At 41.1% G+C, this 27247-nt stretch overlaps 1 protein-coding gene across 1 annotated transcript in view; it reads right to left on the bottom strand.

Annotated features, from left to right (window-relative positions):
- The window catches only part of LOC136878905 (cGMP-dependent protein kinase, isozyme 1), a 759217-nt gene extending 732960 nt beyond the window's left edge, over positions 1–26257 (bottom strand). Inside the window, exon 1 of the mRNA XM_067152503.2 lies at positions 26170–26257. The gene's annotated coding sequence lies outside the window, so the exon portion shown is untranslated. The remainder of the gene's footprint in view (positions 1–26169) is intronic.
- Positions 26258–27247: the final 990 nt, after the last annotated feature.

Raw genomic sequence — 27247 nt, 5'->3', positions numbered from 1 at the left:
GAAAGCCAAGAATAACGGCCGAGAGGATTCGTCGTGCTGACTACACGACACCTCGTAATCTGCAGGCCTTCGGGCTGAACAGCGGTCGCTTGGTAGGCCAAGGCCCTTCAAGGGCTGTATTGCCATGGGGTTCGGTTTGGTATTTTGCTTTACGTCACGCCGACACACGTCTCACTGTCACACATAGGTCTTATGGCGACTATAGGAATGAAAACGGCTAGAAGTGGGAAGGAAGCGATCATGGCCTTCATTAAGGTACAGGCCCAGCATTTGCCTGGGGTGATCACAAAAATCACAAAAGTCATTAGTGCGACGTAAAGCAAATACCAGTGTTATTACGTATTCCAAACAATAAACCATTACAGAAACAGACAAAATTATCCGTTTCATGTGAGCAACACCTACAACAAATGTAGGCCTGCGACGATGTTCTAATGTATTCTGTGATCACATTGCCGACATTCATTAAATCGATGATTTCGATTCACCATTTCAAATGTCAGCATTTTTTAAACTATTCAGAGTGACTATTAGCATTATTCCGACTACTTGGCTGAATGTTCAGCGTTGAGGCCTTCAGTTCAGGGTTCGATTCTCGGCCGGTTCGGAGATTTTAATCGCGTGCGATTAATTCTTTTGGCTCAGGGACTAGGATTTTGTTTTCGTCCCAACACACTCCTCTTCATATTCAGACAACACAACACACCACACTAAAGCAGTAGAATAATAATAATGACAAGAAGAAGAAGTCACTCTGAATCAGCAAGACCGTGATGAGCCAAAGGTGACACAAAGGAAACGCTGAAGATAGCTACATATTATCGTATTTAACATTGAAAATGTCCGCCTCCGTGGTGTAGTGGTTAGCGTGATTAGCTGCAATCCCCGGAGGCCCGGATTCGATTCCCGGCTCTGCCACGAAATTTGAAAACTGGTACGAGGGCTGGAACGGGGTCCACTCACCCTCGGGAGATCAACTGAGTAGAGGTGATCAAAACCGCCTTTCAACGTATTAGGGCGTGTTACGTACATTTAGTACGTGTTCAATGCGGTCGTGAAAATTCATTATTGATTGAGTAGAGGTGGGTTCGATTCCCACCTCAACCATCCTGGAAGTGGTTTTTTCGTGGTTTTCCACTTATGCTCCAGGCAAATGCCGGGATGGTACCTAACTTAAGGCCACAGCCGCTTCCTTCCCTCTTCCTTATCTATCTCTTCCAATCTTCCCATCCCCCCCAAAAGGCCCCTGTTCTGCATGGCAGGTGAGGGCGCCTGGGCGAGGTACTGATCATCCTTCCCAGTTTTATCCCACGACCCAAACTCACGCTCCAGGACACTGACCTTGAGGCGGTAGAGGTGGGATCCATCGCTGAGTCCGACGGAAAAACCAACCCTGGAGGGTAAACAGATTAAGAAATAAAGAACATTGAACTAATATAAAATCATTCTGTCAACGATATCAGTCCTTTTCAAGGAAATATTGAACAGAATCGTGAGAGTTAAGAATGGGTATTCATTTCCTGCTCATTCTTGTAAGAAAATTGAAAATCCTGCGTAACAAGCGGCCGGTCAAGTGGTTCTATATGGCTCGTTCCCTATGTTGCACGATTGTGAGGCGTGCTATTCTGTTACGTGCCTCTTCAAGGATTTCCGAGAAAGGTTATTTACAAACATTCATTAAACACGTTTTTCTGCAAGCAAGAATGGATTAGCATGCGACAGAATAACACCTTGATCATGGAATGATACATAATGGAATTAATCCAGATTCCGAGCTAGCGGAGGAAGGAAAGCGTTTTAAACTTACGGAAACAACCAGCATCTACTGCCGCCACACGTAGGTCTACACTTCATTGAAAATAATATTGGTAGAAATTTCATCTCTAATATAACGTTCAATCAATCAATCAATCAATCAATCAATCAATCAATCTGCACTTACGGCAGTCTCTCAGGTAGCAGGTTGTCTATCAGATGTCTACCTAGTATTGTCTTAAAATTTTCAAACAATTTGGAAATTATTAGAACATCTCTCTTGGTAAATTATTTCAAACCGTCCTACTTGCATGCATGCATACATACCTCTTCATTATACACTGTTATGCTTTTCAGAGTTCAGTCTGCAAGCCTCTGTGAATTTACTAAACTTCGCCACAATCCTCGATTTGTAACTAGTTCAGTGACCTCGTTTAGTTCTACATCTCTTACCTTTAAATCGTTAGAAAATGAGTCTAACGATCATCGTCTTGGTCTCCCTCTGCTTCTCTTGCCCTCCATAATAGCGTCCATTATTCTCCGAGGTAACCTATCCTCCTCCAATCGCATCACATGACAACACCACCAGAACCGGTTTAAGCGTACAGCTTCATCCATCGAGTTCATTTCTAACATAGCCTTTATCTCCTCATTCCGAATACCCTCCTGCCATTGTTCCCACCTGTTTTTACCAGCAGTAATTTTCGCTACTTTCATATCTGTTACTTCTAACTTATGAATAAGATATCTTTAGTCCACCCAGCTTTCACTGCCGTAAAGCAAAGTTGGTCTGAAAATATACCTATGTAAAGATAGTTTCGTTCTCTGACTTCCTTCTTATAGAATATTTTTGATCCCAACTGCGATCTCACTGCATTAGCTTTACTGCACCTTGACTCAATCTCAGTTACTATATTACCATCCTGGGAGAACACACATCCAAAATACTTGACATTATCTACCACCAGGCGAGTTCGCCGTGCGTTTAGGTGCGCGCAACTGTGAGCTCGCATCCGGGAGATAGTGGGTTCGAACCCCGCTGTCGGCAGCCCTGAAGATGGTTTTCCGTGGTTTCCCATTTCCCAGGCAAATGCTGGGGCTGCACATTAATTAAGGCCATCGCCATTTCCTTCGCATTCCTAGGCCTTTCCTGTCCCATCGTCGCCATAAGACCTATCTGTGTCGGTACGACGTAAAGCTAATGACAAAAAAAAAAAGAAATGTATCTACCTGTTCCATATTTGTATCACCAATTTGACATTCAGTTCTGTTGAATTTCTTACCTACTGACATCAATTTAGTCTTCGAAAGGCTAATTTTCATACCATACTCATTCCACCTACTTTCAAGTTCCAAGATATTAGACTGCAGGCTTTTGGCACAATCTGCCATTAAGACCAAGTCGTTAGCATAGGCCAAACTATTTACTATATTTCCACCTAACTGAATCCCTCCCTGCCAATTTATACCTTTCAGCAGATGATCCATCTAAACTATGAACAACAAAGGTGATAGATAACAGCCTTGTCTAACCTCTGGAAGTACGTTCAACCAAGAACTCATTCTACCATCAATTCTCACTGCAGCCTAATTTTCAACATAAAGGTCTTTGATTGATGTTAATAATCTATCCTAAATCCCACAGTCCCACAGTATGGCGAACACATTTTCCCTCGGTACTCTGTCAAATGCTTTTTCTAGTACTTTGTCAAATGCTTTTTCTAGATCTACGAAACAAACATACGTAGGTGGATCAAAAGTTTAGTTGCACTAACGCGCCGCAGCAGCGCGCTGTGTGTCGCAAATATGGGCACAGCGGAGAAAGGGACAGACACAGCCCACAGGTCTGTTAGGCAGGTCGCTGTGGTGTCTCGTCTAGTATTGTGTGAATAGCGACCAAATGCAATGGCGCGTCAACTGGACGTTCACTCCAAACATGAGGTGCGTGCGACAATCCGATTCCAATGGGCCAAAAGGAAGAATTACACGGACATTCATCGTGAAATTAGTGCTGTGTATGGGGAGCGGGCCATTTCCCGGCAAGGTATCGTAAAGTGGTGTTAACAATTCGAAGCCGGACGCACGGATATCACGGGCAACCGTCGCGAAGGCAGGCCCGCAACGTCCAGGACCGTGCAAAGGTCAACAGTGTGAATGCGATCCTTAGACAGAACCGGCGCATTAAACTGAGAGAAATCACGACGCAGCTGAACATGTCGTATGGCAGTGTGTTCGCCATTGTTCACGAGGACCTTGGATATCGTAAGCTGTGTCAAAGATGGGTCCCATGTGTTCTCACCGATGAGCACAAGGGGCAACGTTTCCAATCCTCCCTGGCATTTTTGCAACGCTATGCCGTAGACGGCAACGGGTTTCTGCGGCGAATCGTCACAGGCGACGAAACGTGGGTCCACCACTTCTTCCCCGAAACGAAGCGAACATCAATGGAATGGGTGCACCACAACGAAAGAAGGCCAAGGTTCAACCTTCAGCCGGTAAGGTTATGGCGACAGTGTTATTTGACATGGAGGGTTTGCTGCTCGTGGAATTCATGCCGAAAGGAACGACGATCAACGCGGCGTCGTATTGTCAAACGTTGCACCGGTTGCGTAAAGCGATTAAAGAGAAGCGCCGGGGGAATTGAGTGCCGGTGTGATTTTGTTGCACGATAACGCAACATCTCACAAGGCCCGCCAAACGAGAGAACTGCTGCAGCGTTTCAAGTGGGAAGTCTGGCAACGTCCACCCTACAGTCCCGACCTAGCGTTATGTGACTTTCATCTGTTCGGTAAGCTCAAAACGGAGCTCGGTGGTCGAAGTTTCCAGACCGATGAGGAGGTGAAGGCCGCTGTCTCCGAGTGGTTGCAGAACGCTGGAGGAAATTTATATGCATCCAGCATCGACAAGTTGGTTGTGCGTTCGCAGAAATGTTTGGAGTCTCTTGGAAACTATGTGGAAAAATGACGTTACAGTGTATGTCGTTATAGTCGTGTTGCTGTAGTATAGGTGGTGTAATAAATGACCATAACTGGGAAGTGCAACTTATTTTCTGCTCTGCCCTTGTAACTCTCTATTCCTCACATAGCATTTTTCAATTACCTGGTGCATACTGAAAATCTGATCCTGACACCCCCTCTGTGGTCTAAAACCACACTGGTTTTCAACCAGCTTCCTCTCAACCACTGATCGCACCCTCGTTTCCACGATGCCAGTGAACACTTTACCTATATACCCTTCCAATAAACGAATATTTCCCAATTTGTCCAATAAACGAATATTTCCCAATCTGTCCAATTTAACTCCAACGTTAACTTCCTGTTGTAATCTTTCCTACTTTTACAAACACCACTCAAACCTATTCGTCGTCATTCCATACTCTATTTGTTGTCTTACCCAAGATGCATATGTCCTGTCCTTTACATCCTTACTACAACCCCTAAATACCCTCATAACTATATGACGAGATCTGTAACCTTTATTTACAATCCCGTTTATATGATGGGTAACCGAATGAAGATATTTCCTTATATTAACACCTAGGTACTTAACTTACCACGACAGGTTTTATAAAGCTAGCGAAGAAGCTTGCGGCTCTAAGTGACTCGTAACAACATTGATGTGACTTTTCGTCTGAAAACTCTTTAATGCATTGACCGGAATTCGAAACGCGGGCACCTTGTCGAAAAGCCAGTACCCACGCCACTCGGAGACCACGCCTCCCTGCCCACACGAAAGTATAGATTGCCATGAAGAGTGGAAAATCTTTAACATTCTCCAACAATTACCGGTAGTGAAAAAGGAACTGATAATCCCACTGCTTTGCCCACTTAAAACAACAACGGTGGACGGAGTGGCTCAGACGGTAAAGTGCTGCTCTTCTGAGCTGAAGTTGGCGGATTCAATCCCGGCTCAGTCCGGTGAAATTTGATGGTGCCCAAATACACCAAACGTGTGCCAGTATATTTACCGGCACATAAAAGGAATCTTGTGGGACGAAATTCTGGCACCTCGGCTCTTACGTAAACCGTAGAAATAGTCATGGGAATAAGTATAATACCACTACTAAAGCAAGGATAGCCATCGCCACTCGTAGTATTGTTACCAGTGGTTCAATATTTATATAGGGGGTGTTAACATTTGTTTGAAAATACCTGTAGTTGTCACTTATTGATATATACCGGTAAACATATGCGTAAAAATGAATTTGCATTACAATTAGCTTATTGGCTTATTTATTACATGTCTATTAAGAGGAAGACCAAAGGTCAGGAATCAGTGGAACAAGGAGACTACGGTGCTGGAATCTTCTGAATTATGATGAGTAAGCCATGACACACATCCAGTTAGTTTTTACATTTTCCCGCAAGTTAAGATTTTAGAGTTTCTGGTATACTTTTCTCAGGTATTACTTCAGTTACAAGCCTGAATTTTTTGTAATGTGTTGGTAACCATCTAGTTTTATCAAATGAATGGAAAGAAATTTAAAATATTTATCTTTTCAATTTATAAATTAAAAAATCATACATATTAAGAGGCACAAATATTTTTGAAATGGTTAATTTTTAAATACTCAAAATAATTATTCAAGAAAAAACAAACCTATTCAATTTTTTCAAGCCTCAGGAAATAATGAAAGGTGCTAGAGAAGAACGGTCCAAGAAAAATGTACCTAACTTGAGGAATGTATATATTAGAATTATTTTAATAATCACCACCACCACCGCTGGCTTTTTTGAACACCTTGTACAAAATCAGACAGTAATGCTTCATATTTATGGTTAGCAGGTGGCTTAGAAAGGTTAGCTCTTTGTTTGTTGTAAAATCAACAACCATTTGCAAAACGGAAATACCAGAAAATATACTTTTAAAATGTGCGCATTTAATTGTGTGTAAAATAAACCATTGTCACAATCCAGTGAACTAAAGCATTCAGCCCTGAGGTTGGTTGGATCCTTAAATAGCGATTCACAGAGCTGCAGTCGCTTAAGTGCGGCCAGTATCCAGTAATCGGGAGATCATGGGTTCGTGCCCCACTGTCGGCAGCCCTGAAGATGGTTTTCCGTGGTTTTCCATTTTCACACCAGGCAAATGCCGGGGCTGTACCTTAATTAAGGCCACGGCCGCTTCCTTCCACTTCCTAGGCCTTTCCTATCCCATCGTCGCCATAAGACCTATCTCAGTTTGTGCGACGTAAAGCAAATAGCAAATAGCGATTCAAGAAAATTATAGCGAAACTGCAAAACTCTATGGTGGTGCTCTAATGGCGAGCAAGGCATGATTAGTGTGGTAGTTTGTCATTCCTTCCCTCATCGGGTCAAAAAAAAGCTGTTGCAGCACGATTGGCCCTACGAGTAACGTCTTCCTTAACAATCAGACGCACTAACGTGCTCCGAGTATCATTACATATCTCACATCTCAGCAAGTTCCACATTCTCACAGTCAAAGTGAGAATGAGATTTCAGTAGAAGCTCCGTTTTGCTTTGGTCTGTCCCCAAGAGACGGAGGCAAAAATACCGCACCCATCGATAAATAGCAACAGGTGGAACATCACAAAGCATACCAAATAATAAATCATTAAAAACTATGGATATATCGCAGAATATTGATAATCCCGTACGCCCATAGTGTCAACAACGGGAAGGTATTACGTCGTATTGCAAAATTCTATGAAACCTCAAACCTCGCAAAACGTAGGAAAGTTGCCTTTTAAGTATCATTTTCCTAAATTATAAATACAGTGACAGCCCTAGATGCAGATAAATTAATTAAATATTTATTTATTTATTTTATTTATTTATTTATTTATTTATTTATTTATTTATTTATTTATTTATTTATTTATATAATTCGCTGGGGCCATCAAGGACCACGTTAAGTCTTGTTGCATTTGACACTGAACTTGGCCTTCTTTAGAGCCCAAATTTCCCTCATTCTTTGTGAGTGGGCCTGCTTGCGTTCCTCTGTCCAAGGGGCACCGTGTCTTCTCTTCGGTTGCTCGTCTCGGTTTAGCCCGTTCGTCAATATTTTCTTGCGGAAGAGATCTCTGTTAAGGGCGTCTTCAGCTGAGATATGTAGCCTTTGCAGGTCTTCTTTGGTATTTCTAAACCAGGGAATTGTGGTTTTGGGGTTTGAATAAAAAAAGTGAAAGATTTCTTTAGTTAACTTTCTTCCGCCCATTCTTTTCAGATGATCGAAAAATCGTGCCCGTCTTTTTCTGATTGTGTCTGTAATTTTCTCTATTTTGCTGTAGACTTCCTCGTTGGATCTCTTTTGATGGATTCCATTTCTGTACTATGATCCCAAGATTCCTCTCACAATTTTGCGTTCTTTTTTCTCCAGTTCTTCAAGGACTCCTTTGTTGGCATTTAGAGACAGGGTTTCGGCTGGATATAGAACTACTGGCTTCAGAACTGTTTCATAGTCACGTATCTTGGTGTTTTGGGAAAGGCATTTTTTGTTGTAGATTGTGCGGGATGTTTGGTAGACTATTTCCAGTTTGCGTACTCACTCCTGAAGTGCTTCTTTGTCCAGTCCATTTTTCATGATTATCTCACCCAGCTATTTGAATTTGTCTACTCGGGTGATGTCCCCGTATTTCGTATGGAGTTTTGGTGGAGCCTCTTTGATGTTAGTCATTACTTCCGTTTTCTCAAACGATATCTGCAAACCAGTTTGTTCGGCAATTTCCTTTAAAATTTCAACTTGAGCTCTAGCGGTTTCTATGTCGTTTGAGAGAACAGCAATATCATCGGCAAATGCTAGGCAGTTTGTTGCGATCCCCTTGGATTTAGTTCCTATTCTCAATGCACTGTAGTTGGTTTCCTGTAATCTCACCCGCCAGGTTCTGATGATCTTTTCAAGAACACAGTTGAAGAGTACCGGGGATAGCCCATCAACTTGTCGGACTCCTGTTTTGATGTCAAAGGAATGCGAGAGACATCCGTGGAACTTACCTTGGATTTTTTATCAATCAGGGTGGCTCTAATTAAAGCCAGCAGTTTCAAATCAACTCCAAATTCATTTAAGATGTTTAGCAGGACTTCCCGGTCAATGGAGTCGTACGCTTTCTTAAAGTCCACAAAGACAGACACATACTGCTTGGACCTTAGTGTACAATATCTGATGATCGTTTTGAGATTTTGGATCTGTTCGGCTGTTGAGCGACCTTTTCTGAACCCTCCTAAGTATTCACCTATATGATGTTCGACTTGTGCTTCCAAACGCTCCAGGATGGCAAGTGATAGAATTTTGTAAGTCACAGGTAGCAAAGATATTCCTCTGTAGTTGTTGATGTTCTTCATGCTGCCTTTTTTGTGTAATGGATGGATCAAAGCTATTTTCCAATCTTCAGGTAGGGTCTCCTCGTTCCAAATTTCTTCTATTTGCTTTTGCAAGATATCAAGTGATTCCTCTGGGGCATATTTCCATAGTTCTGCTACTACTGAGTCTTCCCCCGGCGCTTTGTTATTTTTGAGACGGGCAATGTGGCGCTTGATTTCATCTCTGTCGGGTGGTCTGGAATCTGGGTACCTGAGTAAGGGTTCCTTGGTCTCAATGGGGCTTTGCGGTTTAGAGCAATTAAGTAAATTCTTGAAGTAGTCTGCCAGAATGCTGCAATTTTCTTCATTTGACGTCGCCAGTGTGCCGTCCTTTCGCTCAAAGCATAGAGATGGTGGTTTATAGCCAGTGAGTTTGCGTTTGAAGGCCCTGTAGTACTCTCTGCTTTCATTCTTCCTAAAGTTTTGTTCTATCTTTTCAATGAGAGATTTCTCGTATTTACGTTTCTCAGTTCTGAACACCCTAGCTGCTTGGGCACGTTGGGTTTTGTAGGTTTCCCAATCATTTTCTGATTTCGTAGAGTAGTACTGTTTCCACGCATTGAGTCTTTCATGGAGGACTGATTCGCAGGTACCATTCCACCAGGCATGCTTTTTGGTTCTCGTAATTTCTGCAACGTCTTTGGCGGCCTCAACAAGGATACTTTTGGCGTTGTTAAAGTCACAGTCATTTGGTCTAGCCTTCTCCTGGAACTCCTCGACCCTTTGCGGAAGTTTATCATTGTCGAAGCGTATGATCTGTTTGGTTGTCTTCCTTGTGTTTGCGGGAATTGGAGTGAATTTGATAAGAGACATATAGTGATCTGAGGCCACATTGATGCCTTTCTTTACCTTGACATTCATAATCTCAGGGCTGTTTCTCCTGGAGATTGCAACATAATCAATTTGGAACTCTCCGAGAGTTTGGACAGGAGAACGCCAAGTCATTTGCTTTCTAGGTAGATGGTGAAAATGGGTCGACATGACCTGCAGGTTGTGATTTTCGCAAATGGACACCAGTCTTTTGCCATTGGGATTGGTTCTTTTGTGAGCAGGGTAATTTCCTATAACTTTCTTGTACTTCTGTTCACGACCTAGTTGGGCATTGAAGTCACCCAAAAGAAGCTTGACATGGTGTTTGGGGACTTCGTTTAATTTTTCATCCAGTAGGTCCCATAAATTATCAACTTCGTCTGGATCAGACTTGTTCTTATCGTTTGTAGGAGCATGAGCGTTAACTAGGGCGTAGGTTTTGTTCGCGCATTTAATTTTGAGTATAGACAATCTGTCATTCACAGGTTCGAAATTTGCAACCGATTTAAGGATCTTGGTTCTAACAGCAAACGCGGTTCCAAGCATCACAGCTCCATTGAGGATTCCTCTTTGCGCTTTGCTCTTGAAAAATCGGTAGCCTTCGGATTCAAAAATCTCTTCATCTGGGTACTTTGTTTCCTGTAGGGCCATTGTGGATATCTGATTTTCGTGAAGAGCTTTGGTGAGGGTTTTCAGCTTGCCAGTTTGTGTAAGTGAATTTATGTTGAAAGTTGCTAGAAGGGTTTTAGATTTTGGCCTGAGTTTTTGACTCTTCGGGGTACACCGAGACGCTCCGACTCGTCTCTTGCATGACGTAGAGTCTCCCCCAGAATCCGAATGAGACTCGTGCGCCGTGGCGTTCACGACGAGGGATTTATCCGAATATTTACCCCCTGGGGTATGTTTCTTGAAATGTTGTGCCATCATGCTTTTTGACTTGACTTTGCTTTGGACGGGTACCCATCCTTTTACAACTAGGGTTGTTAGCCCTAGAGGTTGCCTCAAGATGTTTTCTGGCTTCTGGTCATTTACCAGTCTTCGCCGTAACCCTGGCAAGGGGCCAGTTCTTTTTTCACGGTGGTATTTTATTTCCCTACTACCCTCTGACTCTGCTGGCGGCAGAGCCAGCGAGCTTCCCCAATTCCAATGGGACGCGCCCGATGGAGGTAACTGGTAAATTCCCACACGGGTTTATTTATTTATTTATTTATTTATTTATTTAAGGTAACATACAAGGGAAATATGGCCGTGAGAGTAGAGAGTGGTATCTCCAACAGTGGTTCAACATCCAGGATACGGTAATCCTGAAATGAGAAGCGCAAAACTGTACTAAATACTCCACAAAGATAGCCAACCTATCGTGAGGAGCAGACACAAGAAGAAGACGATGGTCATCTTAATGATTTCAGAAGTCGGCAGTGATCTCCTAAGCGTAATTCATCCTATTTTATGATTTTTCACAATTAAGAACGATATATATATATATACAGTATACACACATTTATTTTTTTTTTATTTTTTTTTTGCTATTTGCTTTACGTCGCACCGACACAGATAGGTCTTATGGCGACGACGGGATAGGAAAGGCCTAGGAATGGGAAGGAAGCGGCCGTGGCCTTCATTAAGTTACAGCCCCAGCATTTGCCTGGTGTGAAAATGGGAAACCACGGAAAACCATCTTCAGGGCTGTCAACAGTGAGGTTCGAACCCACTACCTCCCGATTACTGGATACTGGCCGCACTTAAGCGACTGCAGCTATCGAGCTAGATAAAATTAATATAAGAGTGTATTTCAGTAATAGTCATTGGACATTTTGTTTGCAACCCGGGCCACAATTTAATGAGCCGGTGACCTACATAGCGCTGTATTTGCTGTCCTTCCGCCGGAAGTCTCTTTATAGAGGAGATCTAATGACCACAATTTTAGCTTCCAGAACGGGAAGCTCCGGATTCTTTTGAAAGTTTAATCAGCACGGTTGTTTACGTCGTCTCCTATTTTCTAGCCCCCCGATTTAGTGTCCCATTGTAGGAAAACTACAGATATGTTTTCATCTTCGGTATTACAATAATATTTTAAGTTACCTAGGCCCAGTTAGGATCTTTGCAGATGATGATGATGATGATTATGATGATGATGATAATGATATAGTGAGTTAGCTACGTGGTACAGGACGTAAATTTGCATTCAGGACGGGGTGAGTTCGATTCCCAGTATCGGCAGCATTGAATATAGGGTAGTTCTCAATGGTCACATGTTTTCAAAACACTCGTCCTTTTCCTCAGTTAAGGCCAAAGCGTTTACCTCCTCAGGCCTCGTCTTTTCCTATCCCAGCTTTTACAATATTGAAACATTAACAGTTATAATTCTCCTCCTCCTCCTCCTCCTCCACCACCTCGTCCTCTTCCCATTATTCTTGATAAGCTTTCGGGGCTTAGGTGCTTGAACCGCGATTATGTCTGTTATTATTCCTCGAATGGTAAAAGCACATCAAACATAGACGGTCGAAAATTTTATTTAACAGAATTTTTATTATTTACAGTTTTCATCCCCCTTCACCACCTTCCTCCAAAGGGCATAACAACCCTTATGAGCCATGTCCTACTGAGAGACCACTGCTTATCTCTAAGGCCTGCAGATTACGAGGTTACGCGTGATCAACGAGACGAAACGCCACCGACCCACCCGCCGTTTTGTTTTTTTTGCTTTCTAGACCGTGGTCGCCATCTCACCCGTCAGATGGCTCCTGAATTGTAATCACACGGGAATAGTTTACCTCAGTTAAAAATACCTGACCTGGCCGGGAATCGAATCCGGACATTCCAAGAAGAGGCAGGCTCGCTACCTCTAGACCGTGGGGCCGGATTGCGTTTCTCTGACACAGATAGTATTAACGATTCCCTAGCAGGATAATTTGACAATAAATAATCAATTAAACTATGCTGTTTAGATGAACACAACTCCTACATGTCCGTCTTGTTTTCCTACCGGTTTTCCCCAGACCTTGGTAGTCACGGGAACGAACTGTATCACACGTATGGATTTGACCCTGTTGCACGGTTGGATGCCCTTCCTGACGCCATCCCTATTTGTAGGGATGTATTCACTATTGCGTGTTCCTTTGGTGGTTGGTAGTGGGTGCGTGATCTGAATATGAAGAGGAGAGTGTTGGGACAGACACAAATAACCGACCAGTCCCAGAGCCATAATAATTAATCACACACGATTAAAATACCTAAACCCGAAACCCTCTGAACCCAAGGCATCAATGCTGTCCATTTATCTAAGGAGTCGGACTCTAAAGGTACATCATATGAGGGGTCAGAAATTACATTTGGACGGAAGATTCGCAGATTATACAAGAAGTAAAATCAAGTTTTGGGGCACTTCCTTGGAATGTTATTCTTTTGGGATGCGGGCCATCTTCTTTTATAAATGCTCTATCTTTGGACATCTTAACAACCTTCGTGGGTCTGATTTTGGTGTAATTAATCGCAAACGAATATTGCATATTTCAAAACAGTCACATTTTTAAAAGCTCCCCTTCATCCTGCGTATTTTATTGAACACCATCGCGTGTCATATTTTCACTCATACCACACATTTGCAATCAAAATGTACCTCTACTAGTTGTACTGGATCTTTAATTCCAAAGTTGCAAGCACGAAATCACACGATTTCGTCGCATTAAGATTTGAATGCATGTGGCCTGATTGTATAGAAGTTATCGCCGGTAATAGCATTCAACGCCACTTCTCCACGTGAAATGCGTATGAATTCATGGCAGAACAGGAATTGAAACAGTCAACCATGTGGGTGGCTGTCATGTCAACGTCCAGACTGTAAGAATTTCACCAGTGAAATTAGTTTTCAATACTCCGCACAGAAATAGAACGGCAGTATAAGGTGAGTATTGTCAGAATCTAACCATTTTCTAACACGTGTGACCTATTTCTTGCTTCCATCATTTGTGATGCTCCACATCCACGTGCGATCTTGATAACAAACTGCGCTGCTCCTTTGCGGTCCATACGTATTTCGGGAAGATTGCAACATACTCCTTGGGAGTGCAAGATGATATTCTCCCAAATCAATAAGCAACACGTCAGACAGCTCTGAATGATACTACTTTGTCTATCTTATAAACTAAGCACTGTTCATCAAATTCCGAAATCTAGCCACAAAAATAGATATTTATCGTAAGGAAAAGTTGGGCTGTAAACGAGGAGGTCGGAATATCTCCTAGGTTTGCACCATCAAAATAGCACGCAGCACCAAAGTGTTAATGAAAAATGTATTTAACCAATATAATTCACGAGTAACATTCATTTTCTACCGCCGGGCTGAGTGGCTCAGACGGTTGAGGCGCTGGCCTTCTGACTCCTACTTAGCAGGTTCGATCCTGACTCAATCCGATGGTGTTTGAAGGTGCTCAAGTACAGCAGCCTCGTGTCGGTAGATTTACTGGCACGTAAAAGAACTCCTGCGGGACTAAATTCCGGCACCTCAGTGTCTCCGACAAGCATAACAGTAGTTAGTGGGACGTAAAACAAATATTATTATTATTATTATTATTATTATTATTATTATTATTATTATTATTATTATTATTATTATTATTATTATTATCTGACCCCAACTTGGCAGGTTCGATCCTGACTCAGTTCGGTGGTATTTGAAGGTGCTGAAATACGTCAGTCTCATGTCGGTAGATGTACTGGCACGTAAAAGAACTCCTGCGAGACTAAATTCCGGCACTTCGACGTCTCCGAAAACCGTTACAGTAGTTAATGGGACGTAAAGCAAACAACATTATTTATTATTATTATTATTTTCTATCCGACTCGTTGGCTGAATGGTCAGCGTACTGGCCTTCGGTTCAGAGGGTCCCGCGTTAGATTCCCGGCCGGGTCGGGGATTTTAATCGTTTCTGATTGATTCTGCTGGCTCGGGGACTGGGTGTATGTGTCCGACCCAACACTCTCCTCATCTTATTCAGACAGTACACTACACTACCAACTACCACAGAAACACGCAATAGTGATTACATCCCTCCATAAAGGGTTGGCGTCAGGAAGGACATCCGGCCGTAAAAAAGGGCCAAATCCACATGTGCGACACAGTTCGCTCCCGCGACCCCACACGTGTGGGAAAAAGCGGTATAAAAAGAAGAAGAAGATTATTATTCATTTTCTACCTTGAGAATTGAGCATAATACTACATTTTTCGAAAGTCTAATGTATACATTGGGTGCTCACCCTATTTCCCTCCATTATCATTGGTAGTGTGATGGCCACCGAATCTCAGTATCACAGATTCAACTCCGGCGGACGTAGTTGGATTTCTGAAGAACTGGAGAAGTCCATTTAGCACTCTAATAAAACTTAAGTTGTTTAATCGACAAAATTAATTAAAATTCAGCCTTAGAATAGAGTTCTGTACCTCTGCCATTTGGCAATGAAATGAAATGTCGAAATCGGCACGCAGGCAACCTAAATTGCTTCAAATGAAAATCCCTGCACATCGCAACTGAGACCACACAATAATAATAATAATAATAATAATAATAATAATAATAATAATAATAATTGTACCGGATGTACACCTCAACTCCGCACATCTAAAGAAGCGCCTTAAGGAACGCTATCTCCCATACAAATCTCGAAATAGCTAGTGCATGAAGATGGGACATTAATCGGAAGATGTCACTCATAAATAACAGAGTACTGTGTTATTTTAATGTTTCCTAAACTGACTGGATTTCTTTCTTTTGTTTTGGTGTACAGCAAGAAGTAAGAACTTTTCTCCATAGATCCATAGATGTCCTTACAAAAACTGTGGTCATGCACTCTGGTGCACGGTGGAAGAATTAGTGATTTAAAGTTTTGTGTTCTTATGTTTTCTCAACTAAATTAACTTTCATTTATTTTGATATTTCAAGGTTTGCAACACTTCCTTTTCGCTCCAGCTTTCGAATCTGGCCAATTAGAACTTTGTGTATTTATTTTTCAGCATATCATAAGAATCTTGTAATTTTTAAACTATCCAATAAAAATGAGAGGGTGTGTCCGGATTTGGGAGCACAGCCTCCTTGGTTGAAGTTGGAGAACATGTAAGCTCAAGTCACCTCGGGCTCCTTCAATCCTGATTTCATCACGTTTCGTTGTTGTACTTGTTCCCCCTCCGTATGCCAAAATTGGTGTGTAATACGCGGAGTACAGACTTTTCTTGCATTTCTCTCGGTCTTCCTGGGTCACACACTGGTAAAACCAGTTGGCTTGCTGGATGCTCTTTCCAATTTCTTCATTTATTTTTCCACCTTCTGCATTATTATTATTATTATTATTATTATTATTATTATTATTATTATTATTATTATTATTATGCTCGTATCTTCGTCCCAAAGCAGTATAACTCTATAGCTGTATGTAACCTTTTAATTACATATCAGCAGCACTCATGTCTTTCTTAAATCTCTGGCAGTACCGGGAATCGAACCAGACCCTCCATTTACACCAGCTAATAGCAACCACTGCTTGTAACTGATGCCATGGTATGATTAAAAATGTTGTCTCTTAAATTAAAAATTATCAAGAGAACTATCAGATTTTGCAGATTTAAAACGAATTTGGACCATAATGAAACCAAGAATATTTTAAATATTCCATTAGGACTACTTCATCAGCCTTATATGCTTCATATTTCATTATTAATTTCACCCTTAACTTAACTATGGGCGTTAAACAATTTTATTTTAATTTGTTGACGTTCTTCTTGAACTGAAAGAAGAACGTCAATCACTTCATGCACATTATAGCGTTGGGCGTAGACCTGTTCATTAAAATGACTGTGGAATGATTTTGGTCCGTTGTTTTTTCTAGGAAGACCAGCCCAAATGCTAGGAGGAAATATTGAATGGGGATCAATATGTGCTCAGCAAATGACAAGAGAGTTCTCTGTTATTCAAACGACCTCTGTTATTCAGGTAAATAAACACAAGATCCTCCCAAACATCTCACACTCGTGAAACGCGACGAGCTACGTTATAAACGATCGAGGATATCATTACTCTACAATACAGGAACTTTCCTGGTGGGGGCAAACAATGTACTGATGACAATAAAGTACGCCGGTTTCTGGGATAGAGTGGGCCGGGGGGGGGGGGTGTAAATATATATAAAAGAATCTACCAAATGGTGCAGGTTTTTATTCTCTCTGAGCAAACATCGAAAAAGTTAACAGTTTACCAATTTAAGTGTGGTAAAAAATAGTTTTTTTAAAGATTTTGATTCAAAACAACAGAAGGACTAAACTTACAACTCATTCTACTGTGGCTATCAGTTGGTTTTCCTTCTGCCTGTTGTCGGTTGTAGAAACATCAGGAGTCGAAACCTTTAGGACAAGTCAAATGGTGAGGTTTGCGGTCAGTTGACTTACAGTGTCTAACAAGGAGGCATTTCCTACTCGTCACCACCGATTTCGCTCAAATTTATAGAACATGCAGGGTTTGGTTAGAAATTTAAGTACCCGAAGTGGGAACTCCAGATGGCCAAGCGTACAGAAAATAAAAATGTTCACGCGGCTCTCGCACCGTATAAGCCACTTACGTTAGTGCGCACGTCGAGCACTTGTTGCCATAGCGGTAAGAGCTCGGACTGGCAATTCTATGGTCGTGGGTTCGACTCACCGTGTGGACACTGGTTTTTTCCTGTCAACTTTTATATTATTCATTTTCCAATTACTCAAAGAGGCGAATCATTCATGTTTATTTATTTATTTATTTATTCATTTATGTATACGAAAAAGGCATAGAAAAGGTAAAAAAAAATTGGGATTTCATTGTCATTGTCTACCTGTGCCAAGAATCTATTGTCGGTGTACAGCCGCCAGGAGCAACCTTCACTTGTCAGGTGAAAACTAATCTTACAGCGAAATGACTATTCACGTTTATGGCACATTCCCCAAGGAGGGGAGATAGCCAATAAAGGAGAAAAAAGAAGAATTTCTCTTTCAACACGTCGGGAAAGTTCGCAACTCCAAATTTTCTACAATTGTGCGTTCATTAAAAAATGAACGTCCTATATGCCTTTTGCATAAAAATAAAATAAATTAAAATAAATGAATAATATAAAATTGGGAAAGTATTCTCCACACGGGGAGTCGAACCCACGACCAACGAATTACTAGTCCAACCTCTTACCGCTACGCCAACTACTGTTCGGCGAACGTACTATCGTAAGTGGCTTATACGATGCAAGAGCCGCGTCAACATTTTTATTTTTATTTTCTATACTCTTGGCCACCTGGAGTTCCCACTTCGGGTACTTTCATGTCCAGCCAAGCCTTGCATGTTCTATAAATTTGAGCGAAATCGGTGGTGACGAGTAGGGAATGTCCCCTTGTAAGAGTTGCAAAAACTGCCCTCTTCATTTTCCCTACATCCTGGCATATTACTAACTATGGCATGCCTATAATAATGGGTCAATTTAGTTATAGTGCTCTATTTCAAATTGCCCTCGTTTCGCTCACCCAGTGTCACAACCTTCGCCCTCCATTCCTTTACAGTGTTGCGAAGAGCAGTAACCAAGGCGCTTAGAAATATGATTTATGCATTCCTCTTCCTCAATCGTTGGTTCTGGACCATACACTTCAATCTCATTCAAATGGACATAGGACTTGGCATCCCCATCTGACAACATTGATGTATAACGGAAACCATTCCTGATAGATCTCTTCTACAGGACCTCTCCACTGTATTTCTCCATTGCATTAAATGATGTGTGAGCGTGGTTATGGGCTTTTAAATGTCCTTCGGACTCATATTAAATGGCTTCTACATGCTTTAAAAAAGCCTGATGACTAAAATAATATCATTTTCTGAATGAGGAAGAATTGGGCTATTTTTGTATGAATAACAAGAAAACCCGAGTTTTTGGCTCAAAATACGAAAAATTCAGTCATACCTCCCCTTAATAATTCATACAGTTCCTAATGTCAGGCGACTAAAATGGAATAAAAATGTAATGTTTTCTCCACAAATTGGAGGGGGCGACCAACCCCGTCGCCCGTCCTAATCGCCGCTACTGTCCCCCAAAAATCGTGATTCTCCAAAAGGAACTGGAATCGACGATACATCACGTCAATCTTACGCTTGCGCTTTAATCAACGAAGGTTCAATAGTCATTTATATCGCCTACATGTTGTAGATAGGCCTACCACTTACTGTTCGGGCGATGGCCTATCTCTGACTACACCAGATCATCACTTCTTTGCCTGTCAACGTTACAATATACAACAGCAAATCTTTCTCCACATGTTGATCGTTTTCAAACAGCCACTGCCAACGAGGATTCCAGTACTCCTAGCTACCAATGACTTTGGAATTTATGCAGCACCATGCAACAAACTCAACTGGTTGTTTAACCCTTAAGGTGAATAACAGAGTTATCTCTTTCTATATATCGAGTATTGATTCTGTGTCAACTTGAGTGTGTGTGGTATTTTTGTTTTGCGTTTTAATTTTACTTTTACTTTTAAGTGCATGGTAACAGTGCCCGATCTACATGCAATATTTTTAATATTTCTTAAATAATTCATTTCACCTCTAGCTTGTTTGATTTCAGACTTTTGCAGATCAACTAATTTCTTGCCTAACACGAACTCTGTGGTTTTCAGAGCAGAATTCTAAACGTGTTCATTTACGACTTGTATATGTTGATGTGTATATTGTTGGCAGTATGGTCGATCCAGACCGAATGCCATATCTAAATTTAAGGAAAAAACTACGATAAAGAAGGGGCGTACTTTTTTTTAAACTTCTCGTTTTCCCCAAAATCAATCAATCAATCAATCAATCAATCAATCAATCAATCAATCAATCAATCAATCAATCAATCAATCAATCAATCAATCAATCAATCAATCAAGCGCAAACTGTAGTTTTACGTGATTGTTTAAAACGTGATCATAGCCACGTAGCCTTCAGTTTCACGTATAGGCTCCTCATGCAAATCACAGGGACATAAAATCATTCTACATGCAATGGCCGGGATTGGGACTCGGAAACCTTGATGACAATCCAGCGACAATGCCTCTCGGTCATCATTCCTTTTCAATGTCCGACTAGTTGGCTGAATGGCCAGCGTACTGGCCTTCGGTTCAGAGGGTCCCGTGTTCGATTCCCGTCCGGGTCGGAGATTTTAACCTTCATTGGTTAATTCCAGTGGCCCGAGAGCTGGGTGCTGGTGCTTATCTCAACACCCCTGCAACTCATACATAACACTATCCTCCACCACAATAACAGGCAGTTACCTACACATGGAACTCTCATCGGAGGGTCTGACTTACAAGGCTAGAAATAGCCACATGAAATTATTATTATTATTATTATTATTATTATTATTATTATTATTCCTTTTCAATGTTTTCCAACAGTTTGTTTCTTTCCTCGAGGTATAAACCGGACAGGCTACCACGTCTATTTTATTTCACGTCAAATATTTTGAAAGGTAATGTTACGCTCCTGAAAAGCGTAAGCAGCTCAGAGACAGCTTGTTTAGAAAAATACAGTAGCTCTTCTAGTTGACGAAGTAAGTAGCCCTTCACAGTTCTTTAAAATAAATTCTTACCTACTTTAAACAATTTTTTGTAAGAAGTGCCAGGTCAGAGATGAATTTTCTAACTAGTGATTTAACGTCGCACTAACACATAGGTTTTCGGCGACGCAAGCATGGGGAAAGCGCTATTGGGATGGAAGTGGCCATGTCCTTAACTGGCTGCTATGAAAATGGTAAATCGTGGAAAACCATCATCAGGGCTTCCGACGGTGAGTTTCGAACCTACCATCTCCCGAATGCGAGCTCATAGCTACACCACCCTATCCGCACGGCCAACTCGCTCGGAAAATAACACGCTGAAGACTAGTAACGGATGACACTATCACACTTGCCTCAGACAATTATCGATAAAACTTGACCTCTACTGCATATCTGGAACAAGTCTCGTTGCATTAAGCTAGGTAAGAACAAGTAAGAAAGCTAATTTCTAAATATCACTGTTCGTCCGGCTTTTTAGCTGAATGGTCAGCGTTAATATTTTCGTTTCAGAGGGCCCTGGATTCAATTGCTGGCCGGGTCGGGGATTTTAGCCGCGTCTGGTTAATTCATTTCACTCGGGAACCGAGTGATTGTGTTTGTTCTAACATACTCCTCGTCGTATTCACACAACACACCACACTACCAACCACCAGGGAAGCACGCAATAGTGAACACATACCTCTACACGGAGTTGCTGTCAGGAAGGTCATCCGGCCACAAACAAGGCCACGTGTGATGCAGTTCGCACCCGTGACCCGACCAGGGTGTGGGAAAATCGGTGGAAAAACAAGACAGACATGTAGGAGTCGTGTTCACCTAACCTGCACAGTTTTATTCTAAAATCGATTAATACCGAGCAAGTGACTATGCAGCGTACTGGCCTTCTGTTCAAAGCGTCCCTGGTTCGATTCCCTGGTGGGTTGGGGATTTTAATCGCTTCCGATTAATTCTTCTGGCTCGGGGACTGGGCGTATGTGTCCGTCCTAACACTCTCCTCATCATAGTCGGACAACATACAACACTACTAACCACCACAGAAACACGCAATAGTTATTACTAGGGCCCGGATTTTTAGGTTTTAAACTATTTTATTCCATGCTAGTTAACTGCAGTATTTTAACTTACTTATCCATTTCATTATCATTGGAGTAAATTACTCGAATCTTATAAAACCTAAAAATAACTAAATAAGACGTTAAAACCTTAAAAAAACTAAATGGGCTATTCAAGACAGTATTACGTTATTTTGAAATAGAAGTACCAAATATTAATGAAATTGAATGATTTTTTAAAAAATAAACATTATGCACGACTTTTTGAAATGACTTCATGGTTTGGAACTGGAAGTGGTTTGCAAGTATAACTAGTGAGAGCGAAACAACGTGATACGATACTATTCCACTAGGGTACAGCACAAATCAAGAGACAACCCCCTGGCGTTCACTGACCTGTATCTAGCAGGTACAAGCCCGCCTAACTTGCCAGCTTCAGTGCATCTCTCATTCTCTACGGTCGACTACCGCCAGCTACGGCTGTTTAGCTCTATACACACTATTATGCGACAAACTAAAATTAATTTTCCCTATAAATCAAGTTATTATTGAAGGCAGTTTAAGAAACTTGCGCATCTCAGAAGTAGCGATGCCTAAAGGCAAGTCATCATTTGCTTTACGTCGCACCGACGCAGATATGTCTTATGGCGACGATGGGATAGGAAAGGCCTAGGAATGGGGAGGAGGCGGCCGTGGCCTTAATTAAGGGACAGCCCGAGCATTTGCCTGGTGTTAAAATGGGAAACCACGGAAAACTATCTTCAGGGGTGCCGACAGTAGGATTCGAACCCACCATCTCCCGATTACTGGATACTAGCCGCACTTAAGCGACTGCAGAAAAAGTTTGAATGAATAGTATAACTTTAGTAATGATTGAAATGATGATTAAAAACTGTTTCAGGAGGATAAAAAACTAAAAAACCTATTTTGAGCTATTAAACAACTAAAACGTGGTTTTTAAGAACCTAAAAATCCGGGCCCTAGTTATTACATCCCTCCATACAGGGTTGGCGTCAGGAAGGGCATCCGGCCATAAAATAGGGCCAAATCCTCATGTGCGACGCAGTTCTTACCCGCGACCCCACAAGTGTGGGAAAAAGCGGTAGCAAAAGCAGAAGAAGAAGAAGAAGAAGAAGAAGAAGAAGACCGAGGAAGTGACCATGCGGTTAGGGGCGCGCAGCTGTGAGCTTGCATTCGGGAGATAATGGGATCGAACCCTCTGTCTTAAGCCCTGAATATGGTTTTCCGTGGGTTCCCATTTCCACACCAAGAAAATGCTGGACTGTACCTTAATTACGACCACTCCCGCTTCCTTCCCTTTCCGACTCCTCCCCTATCCCATCGTCGCCATACAACCTATCTGTGTCGGTGCGACGTAAGGCCAATTGTAAAAACATGAAATCAAATGATCTTGCTGTCCTACTCTTTGGCTGAATGGCCAGAGTAAAGGCTTTTGGTTCAGAGGGTCCCGGGCTCGATTTTCGGCCGGCTTGTGGATTTTACTCGCGTCTGATTAATTATTCTGTGTCGGGGAGTAGGTGTTTGTATTCGTCCCAACACTCACAACTTCATATTCCGACAACACACCACACTATCAACCACCACAGAAACAAGCAATAGTGAGTACATCCCTCCGCATAGGGTTGCCGCCAGGAAGGGCATCTGGCCGTAAAACAGGGCCAAATCTATCTATCTATCTATCTATCTATCTATCTATCTACATACATACATACACCCGTATGTGACACAGTTCGCACCCGCGACCCCACAGGTGCGGGAAAAGTGGTAGAAGAAGATTTTCAAATGACTTTATCCTGCTACGAGTAGTTTTCTCCAACATAGTGTCTGTTGGATGGTACCGGAAGAAACTACAGCTGTTATTTAGCCTTGAGCGGAAGTCCCTGCGTTCTTGCTGTGCAACACATTGAGGCACTCTTTCCCTTTGAACAAGGAACAACAGAATGTTACACTAAAATTTGTCTGCTGAAAACATATATAAACTTTAACTTAACACATTAATCGACAGATGGTTTTCAGCACGTGCAGTTAGTTAAAATGCAAGATGTCCTATGTCATTAAACCTTATAGTTTGTAAAATATTTCGTCCTTGTTGATATTTTGCTCATAAAACCATGAGTCGCTTTAATAACATACTAAATCAGGGTTTAGTAGTTTTTATCGTTGTTACAGGTGCAACATTAACAGTTCATCGTAATATAAATCGGTGAAAATACAACTCCGAACACTCGAGGTTAACGAGTAGAGGAAACGAAGGGCCGTGGACGGTAGAAACTGGAAGACTCGTCAATTTAAATACGAAAGCATACGGGAAGTTTCTGAATAGACATTAGCTGAGAAAAATCTCAGAAAAATGCCAGACTCAGGTACGTGAGACGAAACAGATTTCAACAGATTCTCAAGACGTTCACGAATCCATTTTCCTATAATAACCATTGTCAGAAAGTCTCCATGTTCCATAATAATAATAATAATAATAATAATAATAATAATAATAATAATAATAATAATATAATAATTAGGACTGGACGTCTCACTACCTCCACGGTTTCATAAGACAAGCAAGGTGCCTGAATTTTCTCCGACTGGAGAGTTCTTTTACGTGCCGGTAAATCTATTGACATGAAGCTGGCGTATGCGAGCACTTTCAAATACCACCGGACTGAACCGGGTTCAAACTCACCCACTTAGATTGAAAAAGCCAGCGCTCTATATTCTGAACTACTTACCCCGGCCAAACTATGGTAAATAATACTGTATCTGAATCACCTACTGGACACGGAGTATTGCAAATGCTGATGTCTTCAAAACTATTTAACAACTATGCATTTTTGTAAATCCCTTAAAAGTCATTCCTTAAATCCACTTTAAACTCATTTCTAAAATATTTTTCTTATTTATTACATTGATTATTGTTATTGATCCAACAATAAGGTTTGAGAGTAACACTTCACAGGCCAAAGAAGTTGATATTGAAACGAAGAGAGACTACGAACCCTGTTTTAAGTATTTTGAAGAAAAATGTCGCATTCCCGTCAGTTGCTGGGAGATGGTTGGGTTACTGTTCGGTGCGCGAGGATCTGCCACAAAATTCTCAGTTAATTTCTTCTTTCGTTTTCGTATACCATTTTAAAGGATATTTCATTAGATGTTTTACGTAATTCACTGCCAATAGAAAAATCACCATTTTATAAGATGTATGCAAAGAAAATTATTTCTCGTCGGGGTTAGCTGTACAATTTTTAGAATTAAAATTATATATATGCTCATTTAATCCTATAAATATTGTATGAAAAATTGAATGGTATTACAGTATATTACTATCACTTTGATACTCTTACCTTGTTCTAGAGCAACTATTCCGTGTGAATTTATTATTATTATTATTATTATTATTATTATTATTATTATTATTATTATTATTATAACACTCGTTATAACTGTTAATATCAGACTGTCGGCAAATTGATCCACGTGTATTTGTTAACATCTCCGGATCAACAACGCAGAGTCGTGCCATTTACCCTCATGTCACTAACCTCAGAAGGGGCGAAACCTATCTCGGGAACAGAATCCGATGACTATCAGATTGCGTCACTGAAATTGGATGATGATTATTTATTTATTTATTTATTTATTTATTTATTTATTTATTTATTTATTTATTTGTCTTCCTTCAAGTGTCGCATCGCCCTCTCTTACACTTAACCACACATACAATACTTTTCTGCACATAAATTATGTTATAATTTAGTAGATTAGAATTACATGATTATTATTATTATTATTATTATAAAAATAATTCAAAAACTACTCTTCTATTTTTTCTGTTAATGACCATGTTGTCTTTACCAATGAAGTCACACAGAACCACACTCTTGAAAATTATACGAAGAAATGCGACTGTTGTTTTAGTAATGAAGAGAAAGGTTATGTATTCTGCGAATAGGACATGTTCCGATAATTCATTCCCCTCTATCGGCCAGTATTCAACATATGTCATCAAAACAACATTCAATTATGTTTAAAAAATCACATCAAATTACTGTTTTTAAAAGCCACATCAGAATTTAACAGTAACAGTGAAGTTATTGTTAAGTACGCAACACGTTTTGTTAAAAACAAGCAAATAAACATCTGTTTATGTATTAAAATGAATCATCATACTCAAAAACCACGTCGAAATGAGAACGCTATTTTCGAAACGTGCGTTGTCCGACAATAGAACCCAGGGTTCAAAAGGTTTAATACTTTCGCTGTTTTAGCAAATTAAACATTTCATGAAAGAACAATACAAATATTTTGCTGCGGTTTAAAAATGGTAATACGCTGATAAATGCCTATAGTAATTCACTCATTGTAAACGTTTTGTTATCCTGTTAGTAGTAAATTAGCATTAAATAATATCACGTTTGCGGCGATATATGTAAAACAATTTCGTTACAATATATCCGTTTTATTAAGCAATGAAAACTGTTTATAAAATTATATGTTAACATAAATATTTTACTGAAATTCCACTGGCATTTAACTGGTATGTACTCAGTAACACAGTACATGACAGTGTCTTCTGATCGTCATAATGCTATCAAAGCTGCATAAGAGAAGTATGGGTACAGTACCTAGTTTGTATGGCGTTGGAAGACTGCGGATGGACGTAAACACATACAGTATAAGATAAGGCGGCGCGTGTCGCCCCGTGGTCTGATATTAGCGGACTGCTCGCTTGTTCGTCTCGAAGCGACCGCGTGGCCGCGCTCTTCGTGACGTAACAGTGACGTAGCAATGGTGACGTGCCGTGCAGTGAGGGCTGCAGCAAGAAGTTACTGCCACGCACTGTTATTCATTAACTTCTAGAAATAAACAACAAAGAGAACATTTGACTATACTGTGTTATACTCCAGGCCAAGCAGCAGCAATGAGACAAGTTGATAGCACACGACGTGAGGAGCGCGGCAGGAACAAGAGACAATGCCAGGGCGACGGCGATCTGAACGCCGTTAAGGTGGTTGGCGTTGTTACGAGAAAGAGGCTTGGGACAACACCGAGTGATTATTATTATTATTATTATTATTATTATTATTATTATTATTATTATTATTATTATTATTATTATTTAGTTTTCTTTTCGGCCGTCTACGTTTGCAGTATCTTTAGCCATCTCTGCCTTCACTCTCTGCCAGTATCCTTTCATACTTCTCCTACTTCCTTCTTCTGCTCTTCTATATACGGCCTCCTTTATTCACTAGCGTTTCGCCCGGTCTCCTGGAAACCACGGAACTTTTTGACTTGTTGTCTAAATTGATTTCTGTCCACGATAATCTTCCGAATCATCGCTCCTCCTCAAGTCCAACCTCGCTACTCGAAACCATTTCAGCTCTGTCTTCATCTTGCTGAAGAATTCAAAGATTCTCTTTGTTAGTCTATTATTGTCCATCCCCAATAAGTGCCCTTAGAACTGTAACTTTCTCATCAGTTCCGTGCGGTTAGGAACATGCAACTGTGAGCTCGCATGTGGGAGATAGTGGGTTCGAACACCACTGTCGGCAGCCCTGAAAATGGATTTCCGCGGTTTTCCATTTTCACACCAGAAAAATACTGGGGCTGTACCTTAATTAAGGCCACGGCCGCTTCCTTCCCATTCCTAGGCCTTCCCTGTCCCATCATCGCCATAAGACCTATTTGTGTTGGTGCGACGTA

This window comes from Anabrus simplex, chromosome 8 (assembly GCF_040414725.1).
Source record: "Anabrus simplex isolate iqAnaSimp1 chromosome 8, ASM4041472v1, whole genome shotgun sequence".
Classification (NCBI taxonomy): Eukaryota; Metazoa; Arthropoda; class Insecta; order Orthoptera; family Tettigoniidae; genus Anabrus; species Anabrus simplex.
The sequence above is the reverse complement of the archived record's forward strand: the minus strand, read 5'-3'. Positions and strand labels throughout refer to the sequence as shown.